Here is a 27834-nt window from a genome sequence, read left to right as displayed (position 1 = left end):
CACAAGAAAATGGGTGAAATATAAGGACTTCGCAGGAGGTAACCCATCATTGTACTACTTTCGCCAAAGCACACTTAACTGTGGAGTTCTGATGGGATCCGGTGCGTTAGTGCTGGTGTGACCGCACCTGTTTAATTTCGTGCTGAAAATACATACACTCCTTCTCCTTCCCTCCCCCTCCCGTCAATTGTTTCCTTGTGCGTTCCCACTGCACCTCTCCTTCTCGTTCTAATATCGATTAAAATGCCCCTGCTTCTTGACTCACATTTGCGTGTAAACCAGCGGACCCCAGTTCCAGTCGCGCGTAACGTCGAACGACCCGTCTGAAAAAAAATTGGTGCGACACGAGGACTTCCCAGGAGGTCACCCATCCGAGTACTACTCTCGCCCAAGCACACTTAACTGCGGAGTTCTGATGGGATCCGGTGCATTAGTGCTGGTATGATCGCACCCGTTTAATTTTGCGCTGCAAATACATAAAAGCCTTCTCCTTTCTTCCCCCTCCCGTCATTTGTTTCCTTGTGCGTGCGCACTGCACCTCCCGTGCTCGTTCTAATATCAGGTAAAATACTATGGTGCCGTGACTCAAATTTGCGAATAAACCTGAGGACTATAATTCAAAAAAATGGGTGCAACACGAGGACTTCACAAGAAAATGGGTGAAATATAAGGACTTCGCAGGAGGTAACCCATGCTAGTACTACCCTCGCCCAAGCACCCTTACCTACGGAGTTCTGATAGAATCCGTTGCATTAGTGCTGGTATGATCGCACTTGTTTCATTTCGTGCTGAAAATACATACACTCCTTCTCCTTCCCTCCCCCTCCCGTCAATTGTTTCCTTGTGCGTTCACACTGCACCTCTCCTTTTCGTTCTAATATCGATTAAAATGCCCCTGCTTCTTGACTCACATTTGCGTGTAAACCAGCGGACCCCAGTTCCAGTCGCGCGTAACGTCGAACGACCCGTCTGAAAAAAAATTGGTGCGACACGAGGACTTCCCAGGAGGTCACCCATCCGAGTACTACTCTCGCCCAAGCACACTTAACTGCGGAGTTCTGATGGGATCCGGTGCATTAGTGCTGGTATGATCACACCCGTTTAATTTCGCGCTGCAAATACATAAACGCCTTCTCCTTTCTTCCCCCTCCCGTCATTTGTTTCCTTGTGCGTGCGCACTGCACCTCCCGTGCTCGTTCTAATATCAGGTAAAATACTATGGTGCCGTGACTCAAATTTGCGAATAAACCTGAGGACTATAATTCAAAAAAATGGGTGCAACACGAGGACTTCACAAGAAAATGGGTGAAATATAAGGACTTCGCAGGAGGTAACCCATGCTAGTACTACCCTCGCCCAAGCACCCTTACCTAAGGAGTTCTGATAGAATCCGTTGCATTAGTGCTGGTATGATCGCACCTGTTTCATTTCGTGCTGAAAATACATACACTCCTTCTCCTTCCCTCCCCCTCCCGTCAATTGTTTCCATGTGCGTTCACACTGCACCTCTCCTTCTCGTTCTAATATCGATTAAAATGCCCCTGCTTCTTGACTCACATTTGCGTGTAAACCAGCGGACCCCAGTTCCAGTTGCGCGTAACGTCGAACGACCCGTCTGAAAAAAAATTGGTGCGACACAAGGACTTCCCAGGAGGTCACCGATCCGAGTACTACTCTCGCCCAAGCACACTTAACTGCGGAGTTCTGATGGGAGCCGGTGCATTAGTGCTGGTATGATCGCACTCGTTTAATTTCGCGCTGCAAATACATAAACGCCTTCTCCTTTCTTCCCCCTCCCGTCATTTGTTTCCTTGTGCGTGCGCACTGCACCTCCCGTGCTCGTTCTAATATCAGGTAAAATACTATGGTGCCGTGACTCAAATTTGCGAATAAACCTGAGGACTATAATTCAAAAAAATGGGTGCAACATGAGGACTTCACAAGAAAATGGGTGAAATATAAGGACTTCGCAGGAGGTAACCCATCATTGTACTACTTTCGCCAAAGCACACTTAACTGTGGAGTTCTGATGGGATCCGGTGCGTTAGTGCTGGTGTGACCGCACCTGTTTAATTTCGTGCTGAAAATACATACACTCCTTCTCCTTCCCTCCCCCTCCCGTCAATTGTTTCCTTGTGCGTTCACACTGCACCTCTCCTTCTCGTTCTAATATCGATTAAAATGCCCCTGCTTCTTGACTCACATTTGCGTGTAAACCAGCGGACCCCAGTTCCAGTCGCGCGTAACGTCGAACGACCCGTCTGAAAAAAAATTGGTGCGACACGAGGACTTCCCAGGAGGTCACCCATCCGAGTACTACTCTCGCCCAAGCACACTTAACTGCGGAGTTCTGATGGGATCCGGTGCATTAGTGCTGGTATGATCGCACCCGTTTAATTTCGCGCTGCAAATACATAAAAGCCTTCTCCTTTCTTCCCCCTCCCGTCATTTGTTTCCTTGTGCGTGCGCATTGCACCTCCCGTGCTCGTTCTAATATCAGGTAAAATACTATGGTGCCGTGACTCAAATTTGCGAATAAACCTGAGGACTATAATTCAAAAAAATGGGTGCAACACGAGGACTTCACAAGAAAATGGGTGAAATATAAGGACTTCGCAGGAGGTAACCCATCATTGTACTACTTTCACCAAAGCACACTTAACTGTGGAGTTCTGATGGGATCCGGTGCGTTAGTGCTGGTGTGACCGCACCTGTTTAATTTCGTGCTGAAAATACATACACTCCTTCTCCTTCCCTCCCCCTCCCGTCAATTGTTTCCTTGTGCGTTCGCACTGCACCTCTCCTTCTCGTTCTAATATCGATTAAAATGCCCCTGCTTCTTGACTCACATTTGCGTGTAAACCAGCGGACCCCAGTTCCAGTCGCGCGTAACGTCGAACGACCCGTCTGAAAAAAAATTGGTGCGACACGAGGACTTCCCAGGAGGTCACCCATCCGAGTACTACTCTCGCCCAAGCACACTTAACTGCGGAGTTCTGATGGGATCCGGTGCATTAGTGCTGGTATGATCGCACCCGTTTAATTTTGCGCTGCAAATACATAAACGCCTTCTCCTTTCTTCCCCCTCCCGTCATTTGTTTCCTTGTGCGTGCGCACTGCACCTCCCGTGCTCGTTCTAATATCAGGTAAAATACTATGGTGCCGTGACTCAAATTTGCGAATAAACCTGAGGACTATAATTCAAAAAAATGGGTGCAACACGAGGACTTCACAAGAAAATGGGTGAAATATAAGGACTTCGCAGGAGGTAACCCATGCTAGTACTACCCTCGCCCAAGCACCCTTACCTACGGAGTTCTGATAGAATCCGTTGCATTAGTGCTGGTATGATCGCACCTGTTTCATTTCGTGCTGAAAATACATACACTCCTTCTCCTTCCCTCCCCCTCCCGTCAATTGTTTCCTTGTGCGTTCACACTGCACCTCTCCTTCTCGTTCTAATATCGATTAAAATGCCCCTGCTTCTTGACTCACATTTGCGTGTAAACCAGCGGACCCCAGTTCCAGTCGCGCGTAACGTCGAACGACCCGTCTGAAAAAAAATTGGTGCGACACAATGACTTCCCAGGAGGTCACCGATCCGAGTACTACTCTCGCCCAAGCACACTTAATTGCGGAGTTCTGATGGGATCCGGTGCATTAGTGCTGGTATGATCGCACCCGTTTAATTTCGCGCTGCAAATACATAAACGCCTTCTCCTTTCTTCCCCCTCCCGTCATTTGTTTCCTTGTGCGTGCGCACTGCACCTCCCGTGCTCGTTCTAATATCAGGTAAAATACTATGGTGCCGTGACTCAAATTTGCGAATAAACCTGAGGACTATAATTCAAAAAAATGGGTGCAACACGAGGACTTCACAAGAAAATGGGTGAAATATAAGGACTTCGCAGGAGGTAACCCATGCTAGTACTACCCTCGCCCAAGCACCCTTACCTACGAAGTTCTGATAGAATCCGTTGCATTAGTGCTGGTTTGATCGCACCTGTTTCATTTCGTGCTGAAAATACATACACTCCTTCTCCTTCCCTCCCCCTCCCGTCAATTGTTTCCTTGTGCGTTCACACTGCACCTCTCCTTCTCGTTCTAATATGGATTAAAATGCCCCTGCTTCTTGACTCACATTTGCGTGTAAACCAGCGGACCCCAGTTCCAGTCGCGCGTAACGTCGAACGACCCGTCTGAAAAAAAATTGGTGCGACACGAGGACTTCCCAGGAGGTCACCCATCCGAGTACTACTCTCGCCAAAGCACACTTAACTGCGGAGTTCTGATGGGATCCGGTGCATTAGTGCTGGTATGATCGCACCCGTTTAATTTCGCGCTGCAAATACATAAACGCCTTCTCCTTTCTTCCCCCTCCCGTCATTTGTTTCCTTGTGCGTGCGCACTGCACCTCCCGTGCTCGTTCTAATATCAGGTAAAATACTATGGTGCCGTGACTCAAATTTGCGAATAAACCTGAGGACTATAATTCAAAAAAATGGGTGCAACACGAGGACTTCACAAGAAAATGGGTGAAATATAAGGACTTCGCAGGAGGTAACCCATCATTGTACTACTTTCGCCAAAGCACACTTAACTGTGGAGTTCTGATGGGATCCGGTGCGTTAGTGCTGGTGTGACCGCACCTGTTTAATTTCGTGCTGAAAATACATACACTCCTTCTCCTTCCCTCCCCCTCCCGTCAATTGTTTCCTTGTGCGTTCGCACTGCACCTCTCCTTCTCGTTCTAATATCGATTAAAATGCCCCTGCTTCTTGACTCACATTTGCGTGTAAACCAGCGGACCCCAGTTCCAGTTGCGCGTAACGTCGAACGACCCGTCTGAAAAAAAATTGGTGCGACACGAGGACTTCCCAGGAGGTCACCGATCCGAGTACTACTCTCGCCCAAGCACACTTAACTGCGGAGTTCTGATGGGATCCGGTGCATTAGTGCTGGTATGATCGCACCCGTTTAATTTCGCGCTGCAAATACATAAACGCCTTCTCCTTTCTTCCCCCTCCCGTCATTTGTTTCCTTGTGCGTGCGCACTGCACCTCCCGTGCTCGTTCTAATATCAGGTAAAATACTATGGTGCCGTGACTCAAATTTGCGAATAAACCTCAGGACTATAATTCAAAAAAATGGGTGCAACACGAGGACTTCACAAGAAAATGGGTGCAACACGAGAACTTCCCAGGAGGTAACCCATCATTGTACTACTTTCGCCAAAGCAAACTTAACTGTGGAGTTCTGATGGGATCCGGTGCGTTAGTGCTGGTGTGACCGCACCTGTTTAATTTCGTGCTGAAAATACATACACTCCTTCTCCTTCCCTCCCCCTCCCGTCAATTGTTTCCTTGTGCGTTCACACTGCACCTCTCCTTCTCGTTCTAATATCGATTAAAATGCCCCTGCTTCTTGACTCACATTTGCGTGTAAACCAGCGGACCCCAGTTCCAGTCGCGCGTAACGTCGAACGACCCGTCTGAAAAAAAATTGGTGCGACACGAGGACTTCCCAGGAGGTCACCCATCCGAGTACTACTCTCGCCCAAGCACACTTAACTGCGGAGTTCTGATGGGATCCGGTGCATTAGTGCTGGTATGATCGCACCCGTTTAATTTCGCGCTGCAAATACATAAACGCCTTCTCCTTTCTTCCCCCTCCCGTCATTTGTTTCCTTGTGCGTGCGCACTGCACCTCCCGTGCTCGTTCTAATATCAGGTAAAATACTATGGTGCCGTGACTCAAATTTGCGAATAAACCTGAGGACTATAATTCAAAAAAATGGGTGCAACACGAGGACTTCACAAGAAAATGGGTGAAATATAAGGACTTCGCAGGAGGTAACCCATGCTAGTACTACCCTCGCCCAAGCACCCTTACCTACGGAGTTCTGATAGAATCCGTTGCATTAGTGCTGGTATGATCGCACCTGTTTCATTTCGTGCTGAAAATACATACACTCCTTCTCCTTCCCTCCCCCTCCCGTCAATTGTTTCCTTGTGCGTTCACACTGCACCTCTCCTTCTCGTTCTAATATCGATTAAAATGCCCCTGCTTCTTGACTCACATTTGCGTGTAAACCAGCGGACCCCAGTTCCAGTTGCGCGTAACGTCGAACGACCCGTCTGAAAAAAAATTGGTGCGACACGAGGACTTCCCAGGAGGTCACCGATCCGAGTACTACTCTCGCCCAAGCACACTTAACTGCGGAGTTCTGATGGGATCCGGTGCATTAGTGCTGGTATGATCGCACCCGTTTAATTTCGCGCTGCAAATACATAAACGCCTTCTCCTTTCTTCCCCCTCCCGTCATTTGTTTCCTTGTGCGTGCGCACTGCACCTCCCGTGCTCGTTCTAATATCAGGTAAAATACTATGGTGCCGTGACTCAAATTTGCGAATAAACCTGAGGACTATAATTCAAAAAAATGGGTGCAACACGAGGACTTCACAAGAAAATGGGTGCAACACGAGAACTTCCCAGGAGGTAACCCATCATTGTACTACTTTCGCCAAAGCACACTTAACTGTGGAGTTCTGATGGGATCCGGTGCGTTAGTGCTGGTGTGACCGCACATGTTTAATTTCGTGCTGAAAATACATACACTCCTTCTCCTTCCCTCCCCCTCCCGTCAATTGTTTCCTTGTGCGTTCACACTGCACCTCTCCTTCTCGTTCTAATATCGATTAAAATGCCCCTGCTTCTTGACTCACATTTGCGTGTAAACCAGCGGACCCCAGTTCCAGTCGCGCGTAACGTCGAACGACCCGTCTGAAAAAAAATTGGTGCGACACGAGGACTTCCCAGGAGGTCACCGATCCGAGTACTACTCTCGCCCAAGCACACTTAACTGCGGAGTTCTGATGGGATCCGGTGCATTAGTGCTGGTATGATCGCACCCGTTTAATTTCGCGCTGCAAATACATAAACGCCTTCTCCTTTCTTCCCCCTCCCGTCATTTGTTTCCTTGTGCGTGCGCACTGCACCTCCCGTGCTCGTTCTAATATCAGGTAAAATACTATGGTGCCGTGACTCAAATTTGCAAATAAACCTGAGGACTATAATTCAAAAAAATGGGTGCAACCCGAGGACTTCACAAGAAAATGGGTGAAATATAAGGACTTCGCAGGAGGTAACCCATGCTAGTACTACCCTCGCCCAAGCACCCTTACCTACGGAGTTCTGATAGAATCCGTTGCATTAGTGCTGGTATGATCGCACCTGTTTCATTTCGTGCTGAAAATACATACACTCCTTCTCCTTCCCTCCCCCTCCCGTCAATTGTTTCCTTGTGCGTTCACACTGCACCTCTCCTTCTCGTTCTAATATCGATTAAAATGCCCCTGCTTCTTGACTCACATTTGCGTGTAAACCAGCGGACCCCAGTTCCAGTCGCGCGTAACGTCGAACGACCCGTCTGAAAAAAAATTGGTGCGACACGAGGACTTCCAAGGAGGTCACCCATCCGAGTACTACTCTCGCCCAAGCACACTTAACTACGGAGTTCTGATGGGATCCGGTGCATTAGTGCTGGTATGATCGCACCCGTTTAATTTCGCGCTGCAAATACATAAACGCCTTCTCCTTTATTCCCCCTCCCGTCATTCGTTTACTTGTGCGTGCGTACTGCACCTCTCGTTCTCGCTCAAATATCAAGTAAAATGCCACGGCGCCATGACTCACATTTGCGAATAAATCTGCGGACCATAATTAAGGTCGCGCATAAGGTCGAACGACACAACTGAAAAAAAGAAAATGGGTGCAACACGAGAACTTCCCAGGAGGTAACCCATCATTGTACTGCTTTCGCCAAAGCACACTTAACTGCGGAGTTCTGATGGGATCCAGTGCATTTGTGCTGGTGTGACCGCACCTGTTTAATTTTGTGCTGAAAATACATACACTCCTTCTTCCCTCCCCCCCTCCCATCATTTGTTTCCTTGTGCGTTCACACTGCACCTCTCCTTCTCGTTCTAATATCGATTAAAATGCCCCTGATTCTTGACTCACATTTGCGTATAAACCAGCGGACCATAGTTCCAGTAGCGCGTAACGTCGAACGACCCATCTAAAAAAAATTATTACGATACGAGGACTTCCCAAGAGGTCACCCATCCGAGTACTACTCTCGCCCAAGCACGCTTAACTACAGAGTTTTGATGGGATCCCGTGCATTAGTGCTGGTATGATACCACTTGTTTAATTTTGCGCTTCAAATACATACACTCCTTCTCTTTTCTTCCTCCTCCCGTCATTTATTTCCTTGTGCGTGCGCACTGCACCTCCCATACTCGTTCTAATATCAAGTAAAATGCCACGGCGCCGTGACTCACATTTGCGAATAAACCTGCAGACCATAAATCAAGTCGCGCGTAACGTCGAAAGAATCATCTACAAAAAGATGGGTGCAACACGAGGACCTCCCAAGAAAATGGGCGAAATATAAGGACTTCGCAGGAGGTCACCCATCCGAGTACTTTTCTCGCCCAAGCACCCTTAACTACGGAGTTATGATAGAATCCGTTGCATTAGTGCTGGTATGATCCCTCATGTTTCATTCTACACTGCAAATACATACACTCTTTCTCCGCCCATCCCCCCTCCCGTCATTTGTTTCCTTGTGGGTGCACTCTGCATCTCTCTTTCTCGTTCTAATATAAAGTAATATGCCCCGGCACCGTGACTCACCTTTGCAAATGAACCAGTGGTTTATAATTCCATTCGCGTAACGTCGAACAACCCATCCGAAAAAAAATAGGTGCAACACGAGGGCTTCCCAAGTGGTCACCCATCCGAGTACTACCCTCGCCCAAGCACACTTAACTGCGAAGTTCTGATGGGATCCGGAGCTTTAGTGCTGGTATGATCGCACCAGTTTAATTTCGCGCTGCAAATACATACACTCCTTCTCCTATCTTCCCCTTCCGTCATTTGTTTCCTTGTGCGTTCACACTTCACCTCTCATTTTCGTTCTAATATCAATTAAAATGCCCCTGCTCCTTGACTCACATTTGCGTATAAACCAGTGAACCCTAGTTCCAGTCACGCGTAACGTCGAATTTTCCGTCTGAAAAAAAAAATTTGTGTGACACGAGGACTTCCCAGGAGGTCACACATACGAGTACTAATCTCGCCCAAGCACACTTCACTGCGGAGTTCTGATGGGATCCGGTGCATTAGTGCTGGTATGATCGCACTTGTTCAATTTTGCGCTGCAAATACATAAACTCCTTCTCCTTTATTCCCCCTCCCGTCATTTGTTTCCTTGTGCGTGCGCACTGCACTTCCCGTTCTCGTTCTAATATCAAGTAAAATGCTACAGCGTCGTGACTCACATTTGCGAATAAACCTGATGACCATAATTCAAGTCGCGCGTAACGTCGAAAGAATCATCTGTAAAAAAATGGGTGCAACACGAGGACTTCCCAAGTGGTCACCCATCCGAGTACTACTCTCCCCCAAGCACACTTAACTGCGGAGTTATGATGGGATCTGTTGTATTAGTGCTGGTATGATCACACCTGATTAATTTCGCGCTGCAAATACAAAAACTCCTTCTCCTTTCTTCCCCCTCCCGTCATTTGTTTCCTTGTGCGTGCACTCTGCATCTCTCTTTCTCGTTCTAATATCAAGTAATATGCCCCGGCACCGTGACTCACCTTTGCAAATGAACCAGCGGTTTATAATTCCATTCGCGCGTAACGTCGAACAACCCATCCGAAAAAAAATAGGTGCAACACGAGGGCTTCCCAAGTGGTCACCCATTATTGTACTACTCTCGCCCAAGCACTCCTAACTGCGGAGTTCTGATGGGATCCGAGGCTTTAGTGCTGGTATGATCGCACCTGTTTAATTTCGCGCTGCAAATACATACACTCCTTCTCATTTCTTCCCACTCCCGCCATTTGTTTCCTTGTGCGTTAACACTTCACCTCTCATTCTCGTTCTAATATCCATTAAAATGCCCCTGCTTATTGACTCACATTTGCGTATAAACCAGCGGACCCTAATTCCATACGCGCGTAACATCGAACGACCCGTTTGAAAAAAAATTAGTGCGACACGAGGACTTCCGAGGAGGTCACCCATCCGAGTACTAATCTCGCCCAAGCACACTTCACTGCGGAGTTCTGATGGGATTCGGTGCATTAATGCTGGTATGATCGCACCTGTTTAATTTCGCGCTGCAAATACATAAACTCATTCCCCTTTCTTCCCCCTCCCGTCATTTGTTTCCTTGTGCGTGCGCACTGCACCTCCCGTTATCGTTCTAATATCAAGTAAAATGCTACAGCGCCGTGACTCACATTTGCGAATAAACCTGAGGACCATAATTCAAGTCGCGCATAACGTCGAAAGAATCATCTGTAAAAAAATGTGGGCAACACGAGGACTTCACAAGAAAATGGGTGAAATATAAGGACTTCGCAGGAGGTAACCCTTGCAAGTACTACTTTCGCCCAAACACCCTTACCTACGGAGTTCTGATAGAATCCGTTGCATTAGTGCTGGTATGATCGCACCTGTTTCATTTCGTGCTCAAAATACATACACTCCTTCACCTTCCCTTCCCCTCCCATCAATTGTTTCCTTGTGCGTTCACTCTGCACCTCTCCTTCTCGTTCTAATATCGATTAAAATGCCCCTGCTTCTTGACTCACATTTGCGTATAAACCAGCGGACCCTAGTTCCAGTCGCGCGTAACGTCGAACGACCCGTCTAAAAAAAAATTTGTGCGACACGAGGACTTCCCAGGAGGTCACCCATCCGAGTACTACTCTCGCCCAAGCACACTTAACTGCGGAGTTCTGATGGGATCCAGTGCATTAATGCTGGTATGATCGCACATTTTTAATTTTGCGCTGCAAATACATAAAATCATTCCCCTTTCTTCCCCTCTCCCGTCATTTGTTTCCTTGTGCGTGCGCACTGCACCTCCCGTTCTCGTTCTAATATCAAGTAAAATTCTACGGTGTCGTGACTCACATTTGCGAATAAACCTGAGGACCATAATTCAAGTCGCGCGTATCGTCGAAAGAATCATCTGCAAAAAAATGGGTGCAACACGAGGACTTCCTAAGAAAATGGGTAAAATATAAGGACTTCATAGGAAGTCACCCATCCTAGTGCTACTCTCGCCCAAGAACCTTTAACTTGCGGAGTTCTGATAGAATCCGTTGCGTTGGTGCTGGTATGATTGCTCATGTTTCATTCTGCGCTGCAAATACATATACTTTTTCTACCTCCATCCCCCCTCCCGTCATTTGTTTCCTTGTGCGTGCACTCTGCATCTCTCTTTCTCGTTCTAATATCGATTCAAATGCTCCTGCTTCTTGACTCACATTTGCGTATAAACTAGTGGACCCTTGTTCCAGTCGCGCGTAACGTCGAACGACCCGTCTGAAAAAAAAATTAGTGCGACACGAGGACTTCCCAAGAGGTAACCCATTCGAGTAATACTCTCGCCCAAGCACACTTAACTGCGGAGTTCTGATGGGATCCGGTGCATTAGTGCTGGTATGATCGAACCTGTTTAATTTTGCGCTGCAAATACATAAACTCCTTCTCCTTTATTCCCCCTCCCGTCATTCGTTTACTTGTGCGTGCGCACTGCACCTCTCGTTCTCGCTCAAATATCAAGTAAAATGCCACGGCGCCGTGACTCACATTTGCGAATAAATCTGCGGACCATAATTAAGGTCGCGCATAAGGTCGAACGGCACAACTGAAAAAAAGAAAATGGGTGCAACACGAGAACTTCCCAGGAGGTAACCCATCATTGTACTGCTTTCGCCAAAGCACACTTAACTGCGGAGTTCTGATGGGATCCGGTGCATTTGTGCTGGTGTGACCGCACCTGTTTAATTTTGTGCTGAAAATACATACACTCCTTCTTCCCTCCCCCCCTCCCATCATTTGTTTCCTTGTGCGTTCACACTGCACCTCTCCTTCTCGTTCTAATATCGATTAAAATGCCCCTGATTCTTGACTCACATTTGCGTATAAACCAGCGGACCATAGTTCCAGTCGCGCGTAACGTCGAACGACCCATCTGAAAAAAAATTATTGAGATACGAGGACTTCCGAAGAGGTCACCCATCCGAGTACTACACTCGCTCAAGCACACTTAACTGCAGAGTTCTGATGGGATCCAGTGCATTAGTGCTGGTATGATGCCACTTGTTTAATTTTGCGCTTCAAATACATACACTCCTTCTCTTTTCTTCCTCCTCCCAACATTTGTTTCCTTGTGCGTGCGCACTGCACCTCCCGTACTCGTTCTAATATCAAGTAAAATGCCACGGCGTCGTGACTCACATTTGCGAATAAACCTGCGGACCATAAATCAAGTCGCGCGTAACGTCGAAAGAATCATCTGCAAAAAGATGGGTGCAACACGAGGACCTCCCAAGAAAATGGGCGAAATAGAAGGACTTCGCAGGAGGTCACCCATCCGAGTTCTTTTCTCACCCAAGCACCCTTAACTGCGGAGTTCTGATAGAATCCGTTGCATTAGTGCTGGTATGATCCCTCATGTTTCATTCCGCACTGCAAATACATACACTCTTTCTCCTCCCGTCATTTGTTTCCTTGTGCGTGCACTCTGCATCTCTCTTTCTCATTCTAATATCAAGTAATATGCCCCGGCACCGTGACTCACCTTTGCAAATGAACCAGCGGTTTATAATTCCATTCGCGCATAACGTCGAACAACCAATCCGAAAAAAAATTAGTACAACACGAGGGCTTCCCAAGTGGTCACCCATCCGAGTACTACTCTCGCCCAAGCACACTTAACTGCGGAGTTTTGATGGGATCCGGGGCTTTAGTGCTGGTATGATAGCACCTGTTTAATTTCACGCTGCAAATATATATACTCCTTCTCCTTTCTTCCCCCTCCCGTCATTTGTATCCTTGTGCGTTAACACTTCACCTCTTATTCTCGTTCTAATATCGATTAAAATGGCCCTGCTTATTGACTCACATTTGCGTATAAACCAGCGGACCCTAGTTCCAGACGCGCGTAACGTCGAACGACCCGTCTGAAAAAAAATTGGTGCGACACGAGGACTTCCCAGGAGGTCACGCATCCGAGTACTAATCTCGCCCAAGCACACTTAACTGCAGAGTTCTGATGAGATCCGGTGCAATAGTGCTGGTATGATCGCACCCGTTTAATTTTGCACCTCTCCTTCTCGTTCTAATATGGATTAAAATGCCCCTGCTTCTTGACTCACATTTGCGTATAAACCAGCGGACCCGAGTTCCAGTCGCGCGTAACGTCGAACGACCCGTCTGAAAAAAAATTGGTGCGACACTAGGACTTCCCAGGAGGTCACCAATCCGAGTACTACTCTCGCCAAAGCACACTTAACTGCGGAGTTCTGACGGAATCCGGTGCATTAGTGCTGGTATGATCGCACACGTTTAATTCCGCGCTGCAAATACATAAACTCCTTCTCCTTTCTTCCCCCTCCCGTCATTTGTTTCCTTGTGCGTGCGCACTGCCCCTCCCGTGCTCCTTCTAATATAAAGTAAAATGCTACGGTGTCGTGACTCACATTTGCGAATAAACCTGATGACCATAATTCAAGTCGCGCGTATCGTCGAAAGAATCATCTGCAAAAAAATGGGTGGAACACGAGGACTTCCTAAGAAAATTGGTGAAATATAAGGACTTCGCATGAGGTCACCCATCCTAGTGCTACTCTCGCCCAAGCACCCTTAACTTGCGGAGTTCTGATAGAATCCGTTGCATTGGTGCTGGTATGATCGCTCATGTTTCATTCTGCGCTGCAAATACATACACTTTTTCTCCCTCCATCCCCCCTCCCGTCATTTGTTTCCTTGTGCGTGCACTCTGCATCTCTCCTTCTCGTTCTAATATCGATTAAAATGCCCCTGCTTCTTGACTCACATTTGCGTATAAACCAGCGGACCCTAGTTCCAGTCGCGCGTAACGTCGAACGACCCGTCTGAAAAAAAAAATTAGTGCGACACGAGGACTTCCCAAGAGGTCACCCATCCGAGTACTACTCTTGCCCAAGCACACTTAACTGCGGAGTTCTGATGGGATCCGGTGCATTAGTGCTGGTATGATCGCACATGTTTAATTTTGCGCTGCAAATACATAAACTCCTTCACCTTTCTTCTCCCTCCCGTCATTTGTTTCTTTGTGCGTGCACACTGCACCTCTCGTTCTCGTTCAAATATAAAATAAAATGCCACAACAAGTGACTCACATTTGCTAATAAATCTGCGGACCATAATTAAAGTCGCGCGTAACGTCGAATGGCACATCTGAAAAAAAGAAAATGGATGCAACACGAGAACTTCCCACGATGTAACCCATAATTGTACTACTTTTGCCAAAGCACACTTGACAGCGGAGTTCTGATGGGATCCGGTGCATTTGTGCTGGTATGATCGCACCTGTTTAATTTCGCACTGCAAATACATACACTATTCCCCTTTCTTCCCCCTCCCGCCATTTGTTTCCTTTTACGTGCGCACTGCACCTCCCGCTCTCGTTCTAATATCAACTAAAATGCCACGGCGCCGTGACTCACATTTGCGAATAAACCTGAGGACCATAATTAAAATCGCGCGTAACGTCGAAAAAATCATCTGCAAAAAAATGGGTGCAACACGAGGACTTCACAAGAAAATGGGTGAAATATAAGGACTTCGCAGGAGGTAACCCATGCTAGTACTACCCTCGCCCAAGCACCCTTACCTACGGAGTTCTGATAGAATCCGTTGCATTAGTGCTGGTATGATCGCACCTGTTTCATTTCGTGCTGAAAATACATACACTCATTCTCCTTCCCTCCCCCTCCCGTCAATTGTTTCCTTGTGCGTTCACACTGCACCTCTCCTTCTCGTTCTAATATCGATTAAAATGCCCCTGCTTCTTGACTCACATTTGCGTGTAAACCAGCGGACCCCAGTTCCAGTCGCGCGTAACGTCGAACGACCCGTCTGAAAAATAATTGGTGCGACACGAGGACTTCCCAGGAGGTCACCCATCCGAGTACTACTCTCGCCCAAGCACACTTAACTGCGGAGTTCTGATGGGATCCGGTGCATTAGTGCTGGTATGATCGCACCCGTTTAATTTCGCGCTGCAAATACATAAATGCCTTCTCCTTTCTTCTCCCTCCCGTCATTTGTTTCCTTGTGCGTGCGCACTGCACCTCCCGTGCTCGTTCTAATATCAGGTAAAATACTATGGTGCCGTGACTCAAATTTGCGAATAAACCTGAGGACTATAATTCAAAAAAATGGGTGAAACACGAGGACTTCACAAGAAAATGGTGAAATATAAGGACTTCGCAGGAGGTAACCCATGCTAGTACTACCCTCGCCCAAGCACCCTTACCTACGGAGTTCTGATAGAATCCGTTGCATTAGTGCTGGTATGATCGCACCTGTTTCATTTCTTGCTGAAAATACATACACTCCTTCTCCTTCCCTCCCCCTCCCGTCAATTGTTTCCTTGTGCGTTCACACTGCACCTCTCCTTCTCGTTCTAATATCGATTAAAATGCCCCTGCTTCTTGACTCACATTTGCGTGTAAACCAGCGGACCCCAGTTCCAGTCGCGCGTAACGTCGAACGACCCGTCTGAAAAAAAATTGGTGCGACACGAGGACTTCCCAGGAGGTCACCCATCCGAGTACTACTCTCGCCCAAGCACACTTAACTGCGGAGTTCTGATGGGATCCGGTGCATTAGTGCTGGTATGATCGCACCCGTTTAATTTCGCGCTCCAAATACATAAACGCCTTCTCCTTTCCTCCCCCTCCCGTCATTTGTTTCCTTGTGCGTGCGCACTGCACCTCCCGTGCTCGTTCTAATATCAGGTAAAATACTATGGTGCCGTGACTCAAATTTGCGAATAAACCTGAGGACTATAATTCAAAAAAATGGGTGCAACACGAGGACTTCACAAGAAAATGGGTGAAATATAAGGACTTCGCAGGAGGTAACCCATGCTAGTACTACCCTCGCCCAAGCACCCTTACCTACGGAGTTCTGATAGAATCCGTTGCATTAGTGCTGGTATGATCGCACCTGTTTCATTTCGTGCTGAAAATACATACACTCCTTCTCCTTCCCTCCCCCTCCCGTCAATTGTTTCCTTGTGCGTTCACACTGCACCTCTCATTCTCGTTCTAATATCGATTAAAATGCCCCTGCTTCTTGACTCACATTTGCGTGTAAACCAGCGGACCCCAGTTCCAGTCGCACGTAACGTCGAACGACCCGTCTGAAAAAAAATTGGTGCGACACGAGGACTTCCCAGGAGGTCACCCATCCGAGTACTACTCTCGCCCAAGCACACTTAACTGCGGAGTTCTAATGGGATCCGGTGCATTAGTGCTGGTATGATCGCACCCGTTTAATTTCGCGCTGCAAATACATAAACGCCTTCTCCTTTCTTCCTCCTCCCGTCATTTGTTTCCTTGTGCGTGCGCACTGCACCTCCCGTGCTCGTTCTAATATCAGGTAAAATACTATGGTGCCGTGACTCAAATTTGCGAATAAACCTGAGGACTATAATTCAAAAAAATGGGTGCAACACGAGGACTTCACAAGAAAATGGGTGAAATATAAGGACTTCGCAGGAGGTAACCCATGCTAGTACTACCCTCGCCCAAGCACCCTTACCTACGGAGTTCTGATAGAATCCATTGCATTAGTGCTGGTATGATCGCACCTGTTTCATTTCTTGCTGAAAATACATACACTCCTTCTCCTTCCCTCCCCCTCCCGTCAATTGTTTCCTTGTGCGTTCACACTGCACCTCTCCTTCTCGTTCTAATATCGATTAAAATGCCCCTGCTTCTTGACTCACATTTGCGTGTAAACCAGCGGACCCCAGTTCCAGTCGCGCGTAACGTCGAACGACCCGTCTGAAAAAAAAATTGGTGCGACACGAGGACTTCCCAGGAGGTCACCCATCCGAGTACTACTCTCGCCCAAGCACACTTAACTGCGGAGTTCTGATGGGATCCGGTGCATTAGTGCTGGTATGATCGCACCCATTTAATTTTGCGCTGCAAATACATAAACGCCTTCTCCTTTCTTCCCCCTCCCGTCATTTGTTTCCTTGTGCGTGCGCACTGCACCTCCCGTGCTCGTTCTAATATCAGGTAAAATACTATGGTGCCGTGACTCAAATTTGCGAATAAACCTGAGGACTATAATTCAAAAAAATGGGTGCAACACGAGGACTTCACAAGAAAATGGGTGAAATATAAGGACTTCGCAGGAGGTAACCCATGCTAGTACTACCCTCGCCCAAGCACCCTTACCTACGGAGTTCTGATAGAATCCGTTGCATTAATGCTGGTATGATCGCACCTGTTTCATTTCGTGCTGAAAATACATACACTCCTTCTCCTTCCCTCCCCCTCCCGTCAATTGTTTCCTTGTGCGTTCACACTGCACCTCTCCTTCTCGTTCTAATATCGATTAAAATGCCCCTGCTTCTTGACTCACATTTGCGTGTAAACCAGCGGACCCCAGTTCCAGTCGCGCGTAACGTCGAACGACCCGTCTGAAAAAAAATTGGTGCGACACGAGGACTTCCCAGGAGGTCACCCATCCGAGTACTAATCTCGCCCAAGCACACTTAACTGCGGAGTTCTGATGGGATCCGGTGCATTAGTGCTGGTATGATCGCACCCGTTTAATTTCGCGCTCCAAATACATAAACGCCTTCTCCTTTCCTCCCCCTCCCGTCATTTGTTTCCTTGTGCGTGCGCACTGCACCTCCCGTGCTCGTTCTAATATCAGGTAAAATACTATGGTGCCGTGACTCAAATTTGCGAAAAAACCTGAGGACTATAATTCAAAAAAATGGGTGCAACACGAGGACTTCACAAGAAAATGGGTGAAATATAAGGACTTCGCAGGAGGTAACCCATGCTAGTACTACCCTCGCCCAAGCACCCTTACCTACGGAGTTCTGATAGAATCCGTTGCATTAGTGCTGGTATGATCGCACCTGTTTCATTTCGTGCTGAAAATACATACACTCCTTCTCCTTCCCTCCCCCTCCCGTCAATTGTTTCCTTGTGCGTTCACACTGCACCTCTCATTCTCGTTCTAATATCGATTAAAATGCCCCTGCTTCTTGACTCACATTTGCGTGTAAACCAGCGGACCCCAGTTCCAGTCGCGCGTAACGTCGAACGACCCGTCTGAAAAAAAATTGGTGCGACACGAGGACTTCCCAGGAGGTCACCCATCCGAGTACTACTCTCGCCCAAGCACACTTAACTGCGGAGTTCTGATGGGATCCGGTGCATTAGTGCTGGTATGATCGCACCCGTTTAATTTCGCGCTGCAAATACATAAACGCCTTCTCCTTTCTTCCTCCTCCCGTCATTTGTTTCCTTGTGCGTGCGCACTGCACCTCCCGTGCTCGTTCTAATATCAGGTAAAATACTATGGTGCCGTGACTCAAATTTGCGAATAAACCTGAGGACTATAATTCAAAAAAATGGGTGCAACACGAGGACTTCACAAGAAAATGGGTGAAATATAAGGACTTCGCAGGAGGTAACCCATGCTAGTACTACCCTCGCCCAAGCACCCTTACCTACGGAGTTCTGATAGAATCCGTTGCATTAATGCTGGTATGATCGCACCTGTTTCATTTCGTGCTGAAAATACATACACTCCTTCTCCTTCCCTCCCCCTCCCGTCAATTGTTTCCTTGTGCGTTCACACTGCACCTCTCCTTCTCGTTCTAATATCGATTAAAATGCCCCTGCTTCTTGACTCACATTTGCGTGTAAACCAGCGGACCCCAGTTCCAGTCGCGCGTAACGTCGAACGACCCGTCTGAAAAAAAATTGGTGCGACACGAGGACTTCCCAGGAGGTCACCCATCCGAGTACTACTCTCGCCCAAGCACACTTAACTGCGGAGTTCTGATGGGATCCGGTGAATTAGTGCTGGTATGATCGCACCCGTTTAATTTTGCGCTGCAAATAGATAAACGCCTTCTCCTTTCTTCCCCCTCCCGTCATTTGTTTCCTTGTGCGTGCGCACTGCACCTCCCGTGCTCGTTCTAATATCAGGTAAAATACTATGGTGCCGTGACTCAAATTTGCGAATAAACCTGAGGACTATAATTCAAAAAAATGGGTGCAACACGAGGACTTCACAAGAAAATGGGTGAAATATAAGGACTTCGCAGGAGGTAACCCATGCTAGTACTACCCTCGCCCAAGCACCCTTACCTACGGAGTTCTGATAGAATCCGTTGCATTAATGCTGGTATGATCGCACCTGTTTCATTTCGTGCTGAAAATACATACACTCCTTCTCCTTCCCTCCCCCTCCCGTCAATTGTTTCCTTGTGCGTTCACACTGCACCTCTCCTTCTCGTTCTAATATCGATTAAAATGCCCCTGCTTCTTGACTCACATTTGCGTGTAAACCAGCGGACCCCAGTTCCAGTCGCGCGTAACGTCGAACGACCCGTCTGAAAAAAAATTGGTGCGACACGAGGACTTCCCAGGAGGTCACCCATCCGAGTACTACTCTCGCCCAAGCACACTTAACTGCGGAGTTCTGATGGGATCCGGTGAATTAGTGCTGGTATGATCGCACCCGTTTAATTTTGCGCTGCAAATAGATAAACGCCTTCTCCTTTCTTCCCCCTCCCGTCATTTGTTTCCTTGTGCGTGCGCACTGCACCTCCCGTGCTCGTTCTAATATCAGGTAAAATACTATGGTGCCGTGACTCAAATTTGCGAATAAACCTGAGGACTATAATTCAAAAAAATGGGTGCAACACGAGGACTTCACAAGAAAATGGGTGAAATATAAGGACTTCGCAGGAGGTAACCCATGCTAGTACTACCCTCGCCCAAGCACCCTTACCTACGGAGTTCTGATAGAATCCGTTGCATTAGTGCTGGTATGATCGCACCTGTTTCATTTCGTGCTGAAAATACATACACTCCTTCTCCTTCCCTCCCCCTCCCGTCAATTGTTTCCTTGTGCGTTCACACTGCACCTCTCCTTCTCGTTCTAATATCGATTAAAATGCCCCTGCTTCTTGACTCACATTTGCGTGTAAACCAGCGGACCCCAGTTCCAGTTGCGCGTAACGTCGAACGACCCGTCTGAAAAAAAATTGGTGCGACACGAGGACTTCCCAGGAGGTCACCCATCCGAGTACTACTCTCGCCCAAGCACACTTAACTGCGGAGTTCTGATGGGATCCGGTGCATTAGTGCTGGTATGATCGCACCCGTTTAATTTTGCGCTGCAAATACATAAACGCCTTCTCCTTTCTTCCCCCTCCCGTCATTTGTTTCCTTGTGCGTGCGCACTGCACCTCCCGTGCTCGTTCTAATATCAGGTAAAATACTATGGTGCCGTGACTCAAATTTGCGAATAAACCTGAGGACTATAATTCAAAAAAATGGGTGCAACACGAGGACTTCACAAGAAAATGGGTGAAATATAAGGACTTCGCAGGAGGTAACCCATGCTAGTACTACCCTCGCCCAAGCACCCTTACCTACGGAGTTCTGATAGAATCCGTTGCATTAGTGCTGGTATGATCGCACTTGTTTCATTTCGTGCTGAAAATACATACACTCCTTCTCCTTCCCTCCCCCTCCCGTCAATTGTTTCCTTGTGCGTTCACACTGCACCTCTCCTTCTCGTTCTAATATCGATTAAAATGCCCCTGCTTCTTGACTCACATTTGCGTGTAAACCAGCGGACCCCAGTTCCAGTCGCGCGTAACGTCGAACGACCCGTCTGAAAAAAAATTGGTGCGACACGAGGACTTCCCAGGAGGTCACCCATCCGAGTACTACTCTCGCCCAAGCACACTTAACTGCGGAGTTCTGATGGGATCCGGTGCATTAGTGCTGGTATGATCGCACCCGTTTAATTTCGCGCTGCAAATACATAAACGCCTTCTCCTTTCGTCTCCCTCCCGTCATTTGTTTCCTTGTGCGTGCGCACTGCACCTCCCGTGCTCGTTCTAATATCAGGTAAAATACTATGGTGCCGTGACTCAAATTTGCGAATAAACCTGAGGACTATAATTCAAAAAAATAGGTGCAACACGAGGACTTCACAAGAAAATGGGTGAAATATAAGGACTTCGCAGGAGGTAACCCATGCTAGTACTACCCTCGCCCAAGCACCCTTACCTACGGAGTTCTGATAGAATCCGTTGCATTAGTGCTGGTATGATCGCACCTGTTTCATTTCGTGCTGAAAATACATACACTCCTTCTCCTTCCCTCCCCCTCCCGTCAATTGTTTCCTTGTGCGTTCACACTGCACCTCTCCTTCTCGTTCTAATATCGATTAAAATGCCCCTGCTTCTTGACTCACATTTGCGTGTAAACCAGCGGACCCCAGTTCCAGTTGCGCGTAACGTCGAACGACCCGTCTGAAAAAAAATTGGTGCGACACGAGGACTTCCCAGGAGGTCACCCATCCGAGTACTACTCTCGCCCAAGCACACTTAACTGCGGAGTTCTGATGGGATCCGGTGCATTAGTGCTGGTATGATCGCACCCGTTTAATTTCGCGCTGCAAATACATAAACGCCTTCTCCTTTCTTCCCCCTCCCGTCATTTGTTTCCTTGTGCGTGCGCACTGCACCTCCCGTGCTCGTTCTAATATCAGGTAAAATACTATGGTGCCGTGACTCAAATTTGCGAATAAACCTGAGGACTATAATTCAAAAAAATGGGTGCAACACGAGGACTTCACAAGAAAATGGGTGAAATATAAGGACTTCGCAGGAGGTAACCCATGCTAGTACTACCCTCGCCCAAGCACCCTTACCTAAGGAGTTCTGATAGAATCCGTTGCATTAGTGCTGGTATGATCGCACCTGTTTCATTTCGTGCTGAAAATACATACACTCCTTCTCCTTCCCTCCCCCTCCCGTCAATTGTTTCCTTGTGCGTTCACACTGCACCTCTCCTTCTCGTTCTAATATCGATTAAAATGCCCCTGCTTCTTGACTCACATTTGCGTGTAAACCAGCGGACCCCAGTTCCAGTTGCGCGTAACGTCGAACGACCCGTCTGAAAAAAAATTGGTGCGACACGAGGACTTCCCAGGAGGTCACCCATCCGAGTACTACTCTCGCCCAAGCACACTTAACTGCGGAGTTCTGATGGGATCCGGTGCATTAGTGCTGGTATGATCGCACCCGTTTAATTTCGCGCTGCAAATACATAAACGCCTTCTCCTTTCTTCCCCCTCCCGTCATTTGTTTCCTTGTGCGTGCGCACTGCACCTCCCGTGCTCGTTCTAATATCAGGTAAAATACTATGGTGCCGTGACTCAAATTTGCGAATAAACCTGAGGACTATAATTCAAAAAAATGGGTGCAACACGAGGACTTCACAAGAAAATGGGTGCAACACGAGAACTTCCCAGGAGGTAACCCATCATTGTACTACTTTCGCCAAAGCAAACTTAACTGTGGAGATCTGATGGGATCCGGTGCGTTAGTGCTGGTGTGACCGCACCTGTTTAATTTCGTGCTGAAAATACATACACTCCTTCTCCTTCCCTCCCCCTCCCGTCAATTGTTTCCTTGTGCGTTCACACTGCACCTCTCCTTCTCGTTCTAATATCGATTAAAATGCCCCTGCTTCTTGACTCACATTTGCGTGTAAACCAGCGGACCCCAGTTCCAGTCGCGCGTAACGTCGAACGACCCGTCTGAAAAAAAATTGGTGCGACACGAGGACTTCCCAGGAGGTCACCCATCCGAGTACTACTCTCGCCCAAGCACACTTAACTGCGGAGTTCTGATGGGATCCGGTGCATTAGTGCTGGTATGATCGCACCCGTTTAATTTCGCGCTGCAAATACATAAACGCCTTCTCCTTTCGTCTCCCTCCCGTCATTTGTTTCCTTGTGCGTGCGCACTGCACCTCCCGTGCTCGTTCTAATATCAGGTAAAATACTATGGTGCCGTGACTCAAATTTGCGAATAAACCTGAGGACTATAATTCAAAAAAATAGGTGCAACACGAGGACTTCACAAGAAAATGGGTGAAATATAAGGACTTCGCAGGAGGTAACCCATGCTAGTACTACCCTCGCCCAAGCACCCTTACCTACGGAGTTCTGATAGAATCCGTTGCATTAGTGCTGGTATGATCGCACCTGTTTCATTTCGTGCTGAAAATACATACACTCCTTCTCCTTCCCTCCCCCTCCCGTCAATTGTTTCCTTGTGCGTTCACACTGCACCTCTCCTTCTCGTTCTAATATCGATTAAAATGCCCTTGCTTCTTGACTCACATTTGCGTGTAAACCAGCGGACCCCAGTTCCAGTTGCGCGTAACGTCGAACGACCCGTCTGAAAAAAAATTGGTGCGACACGAGGACTTCCCAGGAGGTCACCCATCCGAGTACTACTCTCGCCCAAGCACACTTAACTGCGGAGTTCTGATGGGATCCGGTGCATTAGTGCTGGTATGATCGCACCCGTTTAATTTCGCGCTGCAAATACATTAACGCCTTCTCCTTTCTTCCCCCTCCCGTCATTTGTTTCCTTGTGCGTGCGCACTGCACCTCCCGTGCTCGTTCTAATATCAGGTAAAATACTATGGTGCCGTGACTCAAATTTGCGAATAAACCTGAGGACTATAATTCAAAAAAATGGGTGCAACACGAGGACTTCACAAGAAAATGGGTGAAATATAAGGACTTCGCAGGAGGTAACCCATGCTAGTACTACCCTCGCCCAAGCACCCTTACCTAAGGAGTTCTGATAGAATCCGTTGCATTAGTGCTGGTATGATCGCACCTGTTTCATTTCGTGCTGAAAATACATACACTCCTTCTCCTTCCCTCCCCCTCCCGTCAATTGTTTCCTTGTGCGTTCACACTGCACCTCTTCTTCTCGTTCTAATATCGATTAAAATGCCCCTGCTTCTTGACTCACATTTGCGTGTAAACCAGCGGACCCTAGTTCCAGTTGCGCGTAACGTCGAACGACCCGTCTGAAAAAAAATTGGTGCGACACGAGGACTTCCCAGGAGGTCACCCATCCGAGTACTACTCTCGCCCAAGCACACTTAACTGCGGAGTTCTGATGGGATCCGGTGCATTAGTGCTGGTATGATCGCACCCGTTTAATTTCGCGCTGCAAATACATAAACGCCTTCTCCTTTATTCCCCCTCCCGTCATTCGTTTACTTGTGCGTGCGTACTGCACCTCTCGTTCTCGCTCAAATATCAAGTAAAATGCCACGGCGCCATGACTCACATTTGCGAATAAATCTGCGGACCATAATTAAGGTCGCGCATAAGGTCGAACGACACAACTGAAAAAAATAAAATGGGTGCAACACGAGAACTTCCCAGGAGGTAACCCATCATTGTACTGCTTTCGCCAAAGCACACTTAACTGCGGAGTTCTGATGGGATCCAGTGCATTTGTGCTGGTGTGACCGCACCTGTTTAATTTTGTGCTGAAAATACATACACTCCTTCTTCCCTCCCCCCCTCCCATCATTTGTTTCCTTGTGCGTTCACACTGCACCTCTCCTTCTCGTTCTAATATCGATTAAAATGCCCCTGATTCTTGACTCACATTTGCGTATAAACCAGCGGACCATAGTTCCAGTAGCGCGTAACGTCGAACGACCCATCTAAAAAAAAATTATTACGATACGAGGACTTCCCAAGAGGTCACCCATCCGAGTACTACTCTCGCCCAAGCACGCTTAACTACAGAGTTTTGATGGGATCCCGTGCATTAGTGCTGGTATGATACCACTTGTTTAATTTTGCGCTTCAAATACATACACTCCTTCTCTTTTCTTCCTCCTCCCGTCATTTATTTCCTTGTGCGTGCGCACTGCACCTCCCATACTCGTTCTAATATCAAGTAAAATGCCACGGCGCCGTGACTCACATTTGCGAATAAACCTGCAGACCATAAATCAAGTCGCGCGTAACGTCGAAAGAATCATCTACAAAAAGATGGGTGCAACACGAGGACCTCCCAAGAAAATGGGCGAAATATAAGGACTTCGCAGGAGGTCACCCATCCGAGTACTTTTCTCGCCCAAGCACCCTTAACTACGGAGTTATGATAGAATCCGTTGCATTAGTGCTGGTATGATCCCTCATGTTTCATTCTACACTGCAAATACATACACTCTTTCTCCGCCCATCCCCCCTCCCGTCATTTGTTTCCTTGTGGGTGCACTCTGCATCTCTCTTTCTCGTTCTAATATAAAGTAATATGCCCCGGCACCGTGACTCACCTTTGCAAATGAACCAGTGGTTTATAATTCCATTCGCGTAACGTCGAACAACCCATCCGAAAAAAAATAGGTGCAACACGAGGGCTTCCCAAGTGGTCACCCATCCGAGTACTACCCTCGCCCAAGCACACTTAACTGCGAAGTTCTGATGGGATCCGGAGCTTTAGTGCTGGTATGATCGCACCAGTTTAATTTCGCGCTGCAAATACATACACTCCTTCTCCTATCTTCCCCTTCCGTCATTTGTTTCCTTGTGCGTTCACACTTCACCTCTCATTTTCGTTCTAATATCAATTAAAATGCCCCTGCTCCTTGACTCACATTTGCGTATAAACCAGTGAACCCTAGTTCCAGTCACGCGTAACGTCGAATTTTCCGTCTGAAAAAAAAAATTTGTGTGACACGAGGACTTCCCAGGAGGTCACACATACGAGTACTAATCTCGCCCAAGCACACTTCACTGCGGAGTTCTGATGGGATCCGGTGCATTAGTGCTGGTATGATCGCACTTGTTCAATTTTGCGCTGCAAATACATAAACTCCTTCTCCTTTATTCCCCCTCCCGTCATTTGTTTCCTTGTGCGTGCGCACTGCACTTCCCGTTCTCGTTCTAATATCAAGTAAAATGCTACAGCGTCGTGACTCACATTTGCGAATAAACCTGATGACCATAATTCAAGTCGCGCGTAACGTCGAAAGAATCATCTGTAAAAAAATGGGTGCAACACGAGGACTTCCCAAGTGGTCACCCATCCGAGTACTACTCTCCCCCAAGCACACTTAACTGCGGAGTTATGATGGGATCTGTTGTATTAGTGCTGGTATGATCACACCTGATTAATTTCGCGCTGCAAATACAAAAACTCCTTCTCCTTTCTTCCCCCTCCCGTCATTTGTTTCCTTGTGCGTGCACTCTGCATCTCTCTTTCTCGTTCTAATATCAAGTAATATGCCCCGGCACCGTGACTCACCTTTGCAAATGAACCAGCGGTTTATAATTCCATTCGCGCGTAACGTCGAACAACCCATCCGAAAAAAAATAGGTGCAACACGAGGGCTTCCCAAGTGGTCACCCATTATTGTACTACTCTCGCCCAAGCACTCCTAACTGCGGAGTTCTGATGGGATCCGAGGCTTTAGTGCTGGTATGATCGCACCTGTTTAATTTCGCGCTGCAAATACATACACTCCTTCTCATTTCTTCCCACTCCCGCCATTTGTTTCCTTGTGCGTTAACACTTCACCTCTCATTCTCGTTCTAATATCCATTAAAATGCCCCTGCTTATTGACTCACATTTGCGTATAAACCAGCGGACCCTAATTCCATACGCGCGTAACATCGAACGACCCGTTTGAAAAAAAATTAGTGCGACACGAGGACTTCCGAGGAGGTCACCCATCCGAGTACTAATCTCGCCCAAGCACACTTCACTGCGGAGTTCTGATGGGATTCGGTGCATTAATGCTGGTATGATCGCACCTGTTTAATTTCGCGCTGCAAATACATAAACTCATTCCCCTTTCTTCCCCCTCCCGTCATTTGTTTCCTTGTGCGTGCGCACTGCACCTCCCGTTATCGTTCTAATATCAAGTAAAATGCTACAGCGCCGTGACTCACATTTGCGAATAAACCTGAGGACCATAATTCAAGTCGCGCATAACGTCGAAAGAATCATCTGTAAAAAAATGTGTGCAACACGAGGACTTCACAAGAAAATGGGTGAAATATAAGGACTTCGCAGGAGGTAACCCTTGCAAGTACTACTTTCGCCCAAACACCCTTACCTACGGAGTTCTGATAGAATCCGTTGCATTAGTGCTGGTATGATCGCACCTGTTTCATTTCGTGCTCAAAATACATACACTCCTTCACCTTCCCTTCCCCTCCCATCAATTGTTTCCTTGTGCGTTCACTCTGCACCTCTCCTTCTCGTTCTAATATCGATTAAAATGCCCCTGCTTCTTGACTCACATTTGCGTATAAACCAGCGGACCCTAGTTCCAGTCGCGCGTAACGTCGAACGACCCGTCTAAAAAAAAATTTGTGCGACACGAGGACTTCCCAGGAGGTCACCCATCCGAGTACTACTCTCGCCCAAGCACACTTAACTGCGGAGTTCTGATGGGATCCAGTGCATTAATGCTGGTATGATCGCACATTTTTAATTTTGCGCTGCAAATACATAAAATCATTCCCCTTTCTTCCCCTCTCCCGTCATTTGTTTCCTTGTGCGTGCGCACTGCACCTCCCGTTCTCGTTCTAATATCAAGTAAAATTCTACGGTGTCGTGACTCACATTTGCGAATAAACCTGAGGACCATAATTCAAGTCGCGCGTATCGTCGAAAGAATCATCTGCAAAAAAATGGGTGCAACACGAGGACTTCCTAAGAAAATGGGTAAAATATAAGGACTTCATAGGAAGTCACCCATCCTAGTGCTACTCTCGCCCAAGAACCTTTAACTTGCGGAGTTCTGATAGAATCCGTTGCGTTGGTGCTGGTATGATTGCTCATGTTTCAT

At 47.5% G+C, this 27834-nt stretch overlaps 30 non-coding genes and 34 pseudogenes across 30 annotated transcripts; all 64 read right to left on the bottom strand.

Moving 5' to 3' along the window:
• Positions 1–334: 334 nt before the first annotated feature.
• On the bottom strand, positions 335–453 carry LOC148248309 (5S ribosomal RNA). The gene has a single exon (XR_015815616.1). It is a non-coding gene; the product is annotated as a 5S ribosomal RNA (ribosomal RNA).
• Positions 454–980: 527 nt separating this feature from the next.
• On the bottom strand, positions 981–1099 carry LOC148248308 (5S ribosomal RNA). Its single transcript, XR_015815776.1, has one exon. It is a non-coding gene; the product is annotated as a 5S ribosomal RNA (ribosomal RNA).
• A 527-nt stretch (positions 1100–1626) lies between these two features.
• On the bottom strand, positions 1627–1745 carry LOC148248307 (5S ribosomal RNA; annotated as a pseudogene).
• Positions 1746–2272: 527 nt separating this feature from the next.
• LOC148248306 (5S ribosomal RNA) lies at positions 2273–2391 on the bottom strand. Its single transcript, XR_015815615.1, has one exon. It is a non-coding gene; the product is annotated as a 5S ribosomal RNA (ribosomal RNA).
• A 527-nt stretch (positions 2392–2918) lies between these two features.
• LOC148248305 (5S ribosomal RNA) lies at positions 2919–3037 on the bottom strand. Its single transcript, XR_015815614.1, has one exon. It is a non-coding gene; the product is annotated as a 5S ribosomal RNA (ribosomal RNA).
• Positions 3038–3240: 203 nt separating this feature from the next.
• On the bottom strand, positions 3241–3359 carry LOC148248304 (5S ribosomal RNA; annotated as a pseudogene).
• A 205-nt stretch (positions 3360–3564) lies between these two features.
• LOC148248303 (5S ribosomal RNA) lies at positions 3565–3683 on the bottom strand (annotated as a pseudogene).
• A 527-nt stretch (positions 3684–4210) lies between these two features.
• LOC148248302 (5S ribosomal RNA) lies at positions 4211–4329 on the bottom strand. Its single transcript, XR_015815021.1, has one exon. It is a non-coding gene; the product is annotated as a 5S ribosomal RNA (ribosomal RNA).
• Positions 4330–4856: 527 nt separating this feature from the next.
• Positions 4857–4975, bottom strand: LOC148248301 (5S ribosomal RNA). Its single transcript, XR_015815418.1, has one exon. It is a non-coding gene; the product is annotated as a 5S ribosomal RNA (ribosomal RNA).
• A 203-nt stretch (positions 4976–5178) lies between these two features.
• On the bottom strand, positions 5179–5297 carry LOC148248300 (5S ribosomal RNA; annotated as a pseudogene).
• A 205-nt stretch (positions 5298–5502) lies between these two features.
• LOC148248299 (5S ribosomal RNA) lies at positions 5503–5621 on the bottom strand. Its single transcript, XR_015815613.1, has one exon. It is a non-coding gene; the product is annotated as a 5S ribosomal RNA (ribosomal RNA).
• A 203-nt stretch (positions 5622–5824) lies between these two features.
• On the bottom strand, positions 5825–5943 carry LOC148248298 (5S ribosomal RNA; annotated as a pseudogene).
• Positions 5944–6148: 205 nt separating this feature from the next.
• Positions 6149–6267, bottom strand: LOC148248297 (5S ribosomal RNA). Its single transcript, XR_015815417.1, has one exon. It is a non-coding gene; the product is annotated as a 5S ribosomal RNA (ribosomal RNA).
• Positions 6268–6470: 203 nt separating this feature from the next.
• Positions 6471–6589, bottom strand: LOC148248296 (5S ribosomal RNA; annotated as a pseudogene).
• Positions 6590–6794: 205 nt separating this feature from the next.
• On the bottom strand, positions 6795–6913 carry LOC148248295 (5S ribosomal RNA). The gene has a single exon (XR_015815416.1). It is a non-coding gene; the product is annotated as a 5S ribosomal RNA (ribosomal RNA).
• A 203-nt stretch (positions 6914–7116) lies between these two features.
• On the bottom strand, positions 7117–7235 carry LOC148248294 (5S ribosomal RNA; annotated as a pseudogene).
• Positions 7236–7440: 205 nt separating this feature from the next.
• On the bottom strand, positions 7441–7559 carry LOC148248293 (5S ribosomal RNA). Its single transcript, XR_015814465.1, has one exon. It is a non-coding gene; the product is annotated as a 5S ribosomal RNA (ribosomal RNA).
• A 209-nt stretch (positions 7560–7768) lies between these two features.
• LOC148248292 (5S ribosomal RNA) lies at positions 7769–7887 on the bottom strand (annotated as a pseudogene).
• Positions 7888–8090: 203 nt separating this feature from the next.
• Positions 8091–8206, bottom strand: LOC148248291 (5S ribosomal RNA; annotated as a pseudogene).
• A 561-nt stretch (positions 8207–8767) lies between these two features.
• On the bottom strand, positions 8768–8886 carry LOC148248290 (5S ribosomal RNA). The gene has a single exon (XR_015814407.1). It is a non-coding gene; the product is annotated as a 5S ribosomal RNA (ribosomal RNA).
• Positions 8887–9092: 206 nt separating this feature from the next.
• Positions 9093–9211, bottom strand: LOC148248289 (5S ribosomal RNA; annotated as a pseudogene).
• Positions 9212–9416: 205 nt separating this feature from the next.
• Positions 9417–9535, bottom strand: LOC148248288 (5S ribosomal RNA; annotated as a pseudogene).
• Positions 9536–9740: 205 nt separating this feature from the next.
• LOC148248287 (5S ribosomal RNA) lies at positions 9741–9859 on the bottom strand (annotated as a pseudogene).
• Positions 9860–10064: 205 nt separating this feature from the next.
• LOC148248286 (5S ribosomal RNA) lies at positions 10065–10183 on the bottom strand (annotated as a pseudogene).
• Positions 10184–10742: 559 nt separating this feature from the next.
• Positions 10743–10861, bottom strand: LOC148248285 (5S ribosomal RNA). The gene has a single exon (XR_015814393.1). It is a non-coding gene; the product is annotated as a 5S ribosomal RNA (ribosomal RNA).
• Positions 10862–11424: 563 nt separating this feature from the next.
• LOC148248284 (5S ribosomal RNA) lies at positions 11425–11543 on the bottom strand (annotated as a pseudogene).
• A 209-nt stretch (positions 11544–11752) lies between these two features.
• On the bottom strand, positions 11753–11871 carry LOC148248283 (5S ribosomal RNA; annotated as a pseudogene).
• Positions 11872–12075: 204 nt separating this feature from the next.
• On the bottom strand, positions 12076–12194 carry LOC148248282 (5S ribosomal RNA; annotated as a pseudogene).
• Positions 12195–12742: 548 nt separating this feature from the next.
• On the bottom strand, positions 12743–12861 carry LOC148248281 (5S ribosomal RNA; annotated as a pseudogene).
• A 205-nt stretch (positions 12862–13066) lies between these two features.
• LOC148248280 (5S ribosomal RNA) lies at positions 13067–13185 on the bottom strand (annotated as a pseudogene).
• Positions 13186–13319: 134 nt separating this feature from the next.
• On the bottom strand, positions 13320–13438 carry LOC148248279 (5S ribosomal RNA; annotated as a pseudogene).
• A 563-nt stretch (positions 13439–14001) lies between these two features.
• On the bottom strand, positions 14002–14120 carry LOC148248278 (5S ribosomal RNA). The gene has a single exon (XR_015815128.1). It is a non-coding gene; the product is annotated as a 5S ribosomal RNA (ribosomal RNA).
• A 208-nt stretch (positions 14121–14328) lies between these two features.
• Positions 14329–14447, bottom strand: LOC148248277 (5S ribosomal RNA; annotated as a pseudogene).
• Positions 14448–14681: 234 nt separating this feature from the next.
• Positions 14682–14800, bottom strand: LOC148248276 (5S ribosomal RNA; annotated as a pseudogene).
• Positions 14801–15005: 205 nt separating this feature from the next.
• LOC148248275 (5S ribosomal RNA) lies at positions 15006–15124 on the bottom strand. Its single transcript, XR_015815612.1, has one exon. It is a non-coding gene; the product is annotated as a 5S ribosomal RNA (ribosomal RNA).
• Positions 15125–15326: 202 nt separating this feature from the next.
• Positions 15327–15445, bottom strand: LOC148248274 (5S ribosomal RNA; annotated as a pseudogene).
• A 205-nt stretch (positions 15446–15650) lies between these two features.
• LOC148248273 (5S ribosomal RNA) lies at positions 15651–15769 on the bottom strand. Its single transcript, XR_015815611.1, has one exon. It is a non-coding gene; the product is annotated as a 5S ribosomal RNA (ribosomal RNA).
• Positions 15770–15972: 203 nt separating this feature from the next.
• On the bottom strand, positions 15973–16091 carry LOC148248272 (5S ribosomal RNA; annotated as a pseudogene).
• Positions 16092–16296: 205 nt separating this feature from the next.
• LOC148248271 (5S ribosomal RNA) lies at positions 16297–16415 on the bottom strand. The gene has a single exon (XR_015815738.1). It is a non-coding gene; the product is annotated as a 5S ribosomal RNA (ribosomal RNA).
• Positions 16416–16943: 528 nt separating this feature from the next.
• On the bottom strand, positions 16944–17062 carry LOC148248270 (5S ribosomal RNA). Its single transcript, XR_015815610.1, has one exon. It is a non-coding gene; the product is annotated as a 5S ribosomal RNA (ribosomal RNA).
• Positions 17063–17589: 527 nt separating this feature from the next.
• LOC148248269 (5S ribosomal RNA) lies at positions 17590–17708 on the bottom strand. Its single transcript, XR_015815702.1, has one exon. It is a non-coding gene; the product is annotated as a 5S ribosomal RNA (ribosomal RNA).
• Positions 17709–17911: 203 nt separating this feature from the next.
• On the bottom strand, positions 17912–18030 carry LOC148248268 (5S ribosomal RNA; annotated as a pseudogene).
• Positions 18031–18235: 205 nt separating this feature from the next.
• LOC148248267 (5S ribosomal RNA) lies at positions 18236–18354 on the bottom strand. The gene has a single exon (XR_015815608.1). It is a non-coding gene; the product is annotated as a 5S ribosomal RNA (ribosomal RNA).
• Positions 18355–18881: 527 nt separating this feature from the next.
• Positions 18882–19000, bottom strand: LOC148248266 (5S ribosomal RNA). Its single transcript, XR_015815870.1, has one exon. It is a non-coding gene; the product is annotated as a 5S ribosomal RNA (ribosomal RNA).
• Positions 19001–19527: 527 nt separating this feature from the next.
• LOC148248265 (5S ribosomal RNA) lies at positions 19528–19646 on the bottom strand. Its single transcript, XR_015815868.1, has one exon. It is a non-coding gene; the product is annotated as a 5S ribosomal RNA (ribosomal RNA).
• Positions 19647–19849: 203 nt separating this feature from the next.
• Positions 19850–19968, bottom strand: LOC148248264 (5S ribosomal RNA; annotated as a pseudogene).
• Positions 19969–20173: 205 nt separating this feature from the next.
• On the bottom strand, positions 20174–20292 carry LOC148248263 (5S ribosomal RNA). The gene has a single exon (XR_015815607.1). It is a non-coding gene; the product is annotated as a 5S ribosomal RNA (ribosomal RNA).
• A 527-nt stretch (positions 20293–20819) lies between these two features.
• On the bottom strand, positions 20820–20938 carry LOC148248262 (5S ribosomal RNA). The gene has a single exon (XR_015815606.1). It is a non-coding gene; the product is annotated as a 5S ribosomal RNA (ribosomal RNA).
• Positions 20939–21141: 203 nt separating this feature from the next.
• LOC148248261 (5S ribosomal RNA) lies at positions 21142–21260 on the bottom strand (annotated as a pseudogene).
• A 205-nt stretch (positions 21261–21465) lies between these two features.
• LOC148248260 (5S ribosomal RNA) lies at positions 21466–21584 on the bottom strand. Its single transcript, XR_015815605.1, has one exon. It is a non-coding gene; the product is annotated as a 5S ribosomal RNA (ribosomal RNA).
• Positions 21585–22111: 527 nt separating this feature from the next.
• LOC148248259 (5S ribosomal RNA) lies at positions 22112–22230 on the bottom strand. The gene has a single exon (XR_015815604.1). It is a non-coding gene; the product is annotated as a 5S ribosomal RNA (ribosomal RNA).
• Positions 22231–22433: 203 nt separating this feature from the next.
• Positions 22434–22552, bottom strand: LOC148248258 (5S ribosomal RNA; annotated as a pseudogene).
• Positions 22553–22757: 205 nt separating this feature from the next.
• LOC148248257 (5S ribosomal RNA) lies at positions 22758–22876 on the bottom strand. Its single transcript, XR_015815603.1, has one exon. It is a non-coding gene; the product is annotated as a 5S ribosomal RNA (ribosomal RNA).
• A 203-nt stretch (positions 22877–23079) lies between these two features.
• LOC148248256 (5S ribosomal RNA) lies at positions 23080–23198 on the bottom strand (annotated as a pseudogene).
• A 205-nt stretch (positions 23199–23403) lies between these two features.
• Positions 23404–23522, bottom strand: LOC148248255 (5S ribosomal RNA). Its single transcript, XR_015815602.1, has one exon. It is a non-coding gene; the product is annotated as a 5S ribosomal RNA (ribosomal RNA).
• Positions 23523–24049: 527 nt separating this feature from the next.
• Positions 24050–24168, bottom strand: LOC148248254 (5S ribosomal RNA). The gene has a single exon (XR_015815601.1). It is a non-coding gene; the product is annotated as a 5S ribosomal RNA (ribosomal RNA).
• A 209-nt stretch (positions 24169–24377) lies between these two features.
• LOC148248253 (5S ribosomal RNA) lies at positions 24378–24496 on the bottom strand (annotated as a pseudogene).
• Positions 24497–24700: 204 nt separating this feature from the next.
• LOC148248252 (5S ribosomal RNA) lies at positions 24701–24816 on the bottom strand (annotated as a pseudogene).
• Positions 24817–25377: 561 nt separating this feature from the next.
• On the bottom strand, positions 25378–25496 carry LOC148248251 (5S ribosomal RNA). The gene has a single exon (XR_015814406.1). It is a non-coding gene; the product is annotated as a 5S ribosomal RNA (ribosomal RNA).
• Positions 25497–25702: 206 nt separating this feature from the next.
• On the bottom strand, positions 25703–25821 carry LOC148248250 (5S ribosomal RNA; annotated as a pseudogene).
• A 205-nt stretch (positions 25822–26026) lies between these two features.
• On the bottom strand, positions 26027–26145 carry LOC148248249 (5S ribosomal RNA; annotated as a pseudogene).
• Positions 26146–26350: 205 nt separating this feature from the next.
• On the bottom strand, positions 26351–26469 carry LOC148248248 (5S ribosomal RNA; annotated as a pseudogene).
• Positions 26470–26674: 205 nt separating this feature from the next.
• LOC148248247 (5S ribosomal RNA) lies at positions 26675–26793 on the bottom strand (annotated as a pseudogene).
• A 559-nt stretch (positions 26794–27352) lies between these two features.
• LOC148248246 (5S ribosomal RNA) lies at positions 27353–27471 on the bottom strand. Its single transcript, XR_015814392.1, has one exon. It is a non-coding gene; the product is annotated as a 5S ribosomal RNA (ribosomal RNA).
• Between the last annotated feature and the right edge of the window lie 363 nt (positions 27472–27834).

The sequence above is a fragment of the Carica papaya genome, chromosome 8 (genome assembly GCF_054855325.1).
Source record: "Carica papaya isolate Zhongbai chromosome 8, ASM5485532v1, whole genome shotgun sequence".
In the NCBI taxonomy this organism is placed as follows: Eukaryota; Viridiplantae; Streptophyta; class Magnoliopsida; order Brassicales; family Caricaceae; genus Carica; species Carica papaya.
Note: the sequence above shows the minus strand (reverse complement) of the source record. Positions and strands in the feature narration are given on the sequence as shown.